Raw genomic sequence first — 6018 nt, 5'->3', positions numbered from 1 at the left:
ATTTCTGTTAATCTAATATTAAGATGAATTACTCAGTCCAAGGGTGTATGTAAGTTTTTTCAGCTATGGTAGATAACTGCCAAACATCTCAGACCTTTCTTACTATGAGATGATTCACTTTGAAGAGTAATAGCTCTGATTGTAAGCAATGTGGAGAAAGGTCTTTAGCAGTCACTCAACTGGAGAATTCTACTAAAAAAATTCATATAATGTTACAATTGTAAGAAGACTGTTAGTCATGAATATATGAATGTAATAAATTTAAAAAGACACTTTAGCTGTGTCTTAAACCTTACACAAAACCAGAGAATTCGTATTGGAGGGAATCCTATAATTGTCATGATTATAGGGATACTTTTAGCCATACTTTACACCTTATTCAACATCAAAGAATTCATACTAGAGAAAGGTTAAGAAGCGACATAGATGAGTAAAATTTTGGAGAATAAGTCACAGGAGACAGAATTATGAAATAAATATTTAAGTAAGCTTTTATACCTTGATTTAGTTCAGGAAATAGGGTCTCTGGATTCTCAAATGAAAAATCACTGGAGGGGCGACTGGGTGGCTCAGTTGGTTAAGCATCTGCCTTCAGCTCAGGTCATGATCCCAGAGTCCTGGGATCAAGCCCCACATCAGTCTCCCTGCTCAGCAGGGAGCATGCCTCTCCCTCTCCTCCCAGCTTGTGATCTCTGTCGCTATCTCTCTCCCTCTCAAATAAATAAAATCTTTTAAAAAAAAGAAGAAGAAAAACCACTGGAAATACTGTGATGTTTGAGAATTGGAAATCAGCTAGGACAGTAACATTTATAGCATCTTTTCTGTGAAAATAGTAAGTTCAGCAGCACCTTGAACAGTGTTATGAAGACCCCTGATTGATTATAACATATATTTACTGTATACATTGTTACTGTGTATAATAAAATGCAGTGGAAATTTAAATAAGCTTTCCCCACTCCACAATTGAGGCCCTCTTAAAGAAAGGGACAGCAATTGCCAGTGGATAATAAATGGAAACATGCTTGTCCAGGGCTTGCAGATAATTTGAGAGAGGAAAAAAAAAAAAAAGTGGGTGATAAGGAAAATCAGACATGATAAAAATTCAGACTTGAGGGTCATAGAAAATATAATGCCTTGTCTGACCAGACAGAACACTGTGGAATTTAGCCTTTACTAATAATTTATGCTTAGAGGGATTTGGGGTTTTTGAGGGGTGGGGTTTTTTTTGTTTGTTTGTTTGTTTTTGAGTGTGAGCAGTTTGAACATACTAGAATTAAATAAATAGGTAAGTTACAGGGTCTATATTCATAACTATAAGAATCTAATAATTGTTTCCTTTGAATAAATCCATATTTGTATATGAGTAAATACTATTATATGCTAACAATGGCAACTAACAAAAGAATTATACTCACAACTGACAATGCAAGCCTATCCTTTTCCTGGGTATGTAGTGAGTGGGAGGTGTGGTATAACTAAATCTGTTCGAGCCTCAACCAACCAAAGATGTTGGGAATGTGAGTCACTTTTTCTTGGATATTCTACTCTCATTTGTTTCTTTTCTCCTATGCATTTCGGTGGCTGTCATAAAAATAGAAATTATCTAGCATTCCTACATGTGCTATCCTGCCTCCTGATTTACTAATTATATCCAAAATACATATCACTTATAGGAGGGGATGGAATGGGGTGTTATTAGAAGAGACACATTGCTACTGTATTCATTGTAATGAAAACTTTAAAACAGGTAGGCCAGTCCCAGACTCCTTTGGTGTCCTAGGACAAACAGCAAATATCCTAAACCTATATTTCACATTTTACATTTCCCTTATTCCCAATCCTGGAGTAAGCCCTCCTCATGCAAATCTCTGGTATGTAATATATCTCAGTTGGCCGAAGTGGGGATGGGCAAAAAAGATACTATTCAAGTGTTTGGCCATAAAAAGTTACCCTACTTGAAGTGTCCCTGAAAAAATTCAAGGAAATGGCGGATGTGAAGTTTTCTGTATGATTTTTCTTTTTAAATTTAGAATTAACTTTTCCATTTAAAATTAAGTCCATTCAATTTAATCTTATGTCACTTTATGAATATACTGCAATTTTCTTGTTGTTTTAACCACCAAATTTGTAGTGATTTTTATGGTAGCTCCGGGACATTAATACAGATTTTGGTATCAGAAAATGGGGCTCTGCACAAACACCTAAAAATGTGGAGGTATGTTTCAGTAATGGGTAGAGGCTGGAAGAATTTTAAGCCACATGATATAAAAGCCTAGATTGCCTTAAACAGACTGTTAAGCTTAGGGATGGTAAGATGTAGGCTCAGGAAAAAAAGAGCAAGACTGAGAAAGCTATTTTCTTAGAGGATACATATATCCCCAAGAGCAGACTGTTATTATAAATATTAACATTTAACAGTGTTTCTGGTGAGGGCTCAAAAGAAAATGAGAAAACTATTATTGGAAACTGGTAGAAAGATTATTTGTATTACACAGTGGCAGAAAACTTGGCTGAATTGTGTTTTATAGTTGTGTGAAAAGCAAACTTGTGATGAATTTGAATACTTGGCTGAGGAAATTTCCAAAGAAAATGTTGAAGGTGGGACCTGGTGTACAGTAAAATGTGAAAGAAAAGAGAAATTGAGGAAGGAACTATTATGCAAAAAGAAACCGAAGTTTGATTATTTGGGGGAATTCTCAGCCTATCCAAACTGCAAAGGATGCTGAGATTAGGAGAAAGCGTGCTCTGGAGAGAGGGTGTGCCTGGACAACCTTTAGCTGAAGAGATTAGGTATGTGACTCATGGATCCCATCAACTATCTCAATAGAAATGAATAGAGATGGTTGCCCAACAGTGATGGCTGTTTTTTAAAATGTTTTAATTGTGGCAAAATATACTTAATGTAAAATTTACTACTTTAACAATTTTTAAGTGTGCAGCTCAATGGCATTAAGTACATTCAAACTGTTTTGCAACCATCACCATTATCCATCTCCAATATTTCCTCATCCCTAACTGAAACTTTGTATCCATCAAACATTTAACTCCCTATTACCACTTCCTCCCAGCCAGTGGTAACTACTATTCTACTTTCTGTCTCTATGAACTTGACTGTTCCAGGTACCTCATATCATGGAATCATATATTTGTCCATTTGTGTCTGGCTTCTTTCACCTAGCATAGTATCTTTGAGCTTCATCCATGTTGCATGTGTCAGAACTTAATTCCTACTAAAGGCCAAATTACATGTTCGTTGTATGTATACACGACATTTTACTTTTCCATTCATCCAATAATGGATATCTGGTTTGCTTCTACCTTTTAACTATTATGAATAATGCTGCCATGAACTTTGGCATACAAATATCTGTTCTAGTCCCTACTTTAAATTCATTCGTAATTGTTGTATGATAATTATATATTTTTTTTTTTGGAGGAACTGCCATAATGTTTTCTATAGCAACTTCACCACAAGAGTTTCTCCACATCCTTGCTACTGATTATTATTCTTTCTTCTTTTTTTTTTTTTTTTTTTTTTAGTTAGAGCCATCTCAGCGGTTGTAAAGTGGTATCTCATTGTGGTTTTGACTTGCATTTTCCTAATGACTGATGATATTGTTTCCCTTTACTCTTGATTACACACATTTTTGTTTGGTTTTGTGGGGTTTTTTTCTGGATATAGGATTTGGAATTTGGAATTTTTTCTTTCAGTGCTTTAAAATGTCCTTCTTCCAGCCTCTATGGTTTCTCATGAGAAATCTGCTTTTGTTTGAATTTCCCCCTCCAAATGTAAGGTGGTATTTCTCTTACTTTCAAGATTTTTATCTTGTCCTTAGTTTTCAGAAGTTTGACTATGATGTGACATGACTGGGGGCGGGGATGGGGAGAGGCTTGTTACTTAGTGTCTTGAATCTGTTTATGGTCTTTTGCCAAATTGGGGAATTATCAGTCATTATTTCCTTGAATACTTTTTCAGTCCTGTTGTTTTTTCCTTTCAGGACTTCAATGTGAGGAATGTTAGATCTTGTATTATAGTCTCACAGGTTCCTGAGTTGTTTTTCACTCTTTTCTCAGTCTATTTTTGATTATTCAGATTGGGTAATTTCTGTTGTTCTGATTCCTTCCTCTGTCTCCTCCATTTATGCTGTTAGCACATCTATTAAGTTTATTTCCATTATCATACTTCTCAGTTAATTTTCCTTTGTTTCTTTTTTACATCTATTTTCTTCTCTGGACTTCACATTTCTTTGCTGAGACTTTTTTCTTTTGTTTCAAGTATATTTGTTTCAGGCATTTTTATGAAGTTTTATGTATTTATGAGATAATTCTAATATCTTTGTCATCTCGATACTCTTTTGAATATTTTTCACTCAATTTGAGATTCTCCTGGTACTTGTTATGATGATGGATTTTCAGTTAAAATGTGGACATTGTGTGTTAAGATTCTAAATCTTATTTAAACCTTGTTTAAGCTGGCATTCTCTGACTCCACTCACATGGGAAGGGGGTGTGCCATCTTGTTATGGCAGGTGGGAGATAGAAACACAGGTTTCTCACTCAGCCTCCACCAACGGGGGGGTGGGGGGTGGGGGGGAGGAGGAGTCCTCCTTACTATTATGTGTGAGTGGGAGTTCTGGCACCCTCCCAGCCTCCTTTTCATACCTCCCTGGCTGAGAGAGGTAAGAATGCCTTTTTACTGCTCTTCATTTGCCATCCATATTCACCATAGAAAAGAATGGCCTAGTTAGCCTGGCTGGTGGTGAAGATCTTAACTCTATATTATACTTACTCTGACACCAACCCATTTGGTTGCTAAAGATTTCCCTCTTGGGGAACACTCCTGGGTGGCCTAGTTAAGTGTCTCCCTTCGGCTCAGGTTATGATCCCAGGACCCTGGAACTGATTCCCGCGTCAGGCTCATTGCTCAGCGAGGAGCCGGCTTCTCCCTCTGCCTGCCACTGCCCCTGCTTATGCTCTCTCTCTGACAAATAAATAAAATCTTTTAAAAAAATTCCCTCTTGGTACTGCTGTGGCTGTATCTTATAAATTAACATCTTATTAATTAACATTAACTTTTGTTCAGTTGAAAATATACTCTAATTTCGTTTAAGACTTCCTGTTTGACTCCTGGACTGGTTACATGTCAGTTGTTTAATTTTCAAGTATTTGTGGACTTGCTAAATATCTTTGCTATTTTTTTTCTATTTAATCCCATTTTGGTAAGGAAAATGCTTGGCATGATTTCAATTCTTTTACATTTATGAAGATTCAGTTTATGACCCAGAATATAGTTTATCTTGGTGAACACTCCACATGCAACTGAAAAGAATACATACTCTGCTGTCCATCTATAGATGTTGTTTAGATGGCATTGAATTCTTCTGTACCTTGATTTCTTGTCTGTTGATCTATCAATAGGTAAGAGATAAATGTTAAAATCTCCCACATTAATTTTGGTTTTATCTACTTCTTTCATTTTATCAGTTTTTGCTTTGTGCATTTATTTTATATATACACATATATATCCCCTGCCTTTACCAAGGTATAACTGACATATAACATTGGGTAAGTTAAGGTGTACAATGTGATTATTTGATACATGTATATATTGTGAAATGATTACCACAAAGGGTTAGTTGACATCTCCATCATTCCATGTAATTACCTTTTTGTGGGTGTGGTGAAAACAGTTAATCTACTTTCTTTGCAACTGTCTATTACATAATTCAGGATTAACTACAGTCACCATGCTGTACATTAGATTCCCAGAACTTACTCATAACTAGCACTTTGTACCCTTTGACCAGTATCTCCCCCACTTTTCCCATCCCAAGCTTCTGGCAACCACCATTCTCACTCTGTTACTAAGTTTGGCTTTTTTAGATTCCACATATAAGTGAGATCATACAGTATTTGTCTTTCTCTGACTTATTTCACTTGCATAATGCTCTCAGGGTCCATCCATGTTGTCACAAATGGCAGGATTTCCTTCTTTCTCATGGCTGAACACTACTTGTA

The sequence above is a fragment of the Ursus arctos genome, unplaced genomic scaffold, assembly GCF_023065955.2.
Source record: "Ursus arctos isolate Adak ecotype North America unplaced genomic scaffold, UrsArc2.0 scaffold_19, whole genome shotgun sequence".
In the NCBI taxonomy this organism is placed as follows: Eukaryota; Metazoa; Chordata; class Mammalia; order Carnivora; family Ursidae; genus Ursus; species Ursus arctos.
The sequence above is the reverse complement of the archived record's forward strand: the minus strand, read 5'-3'. Positions refer to the sequence as shown.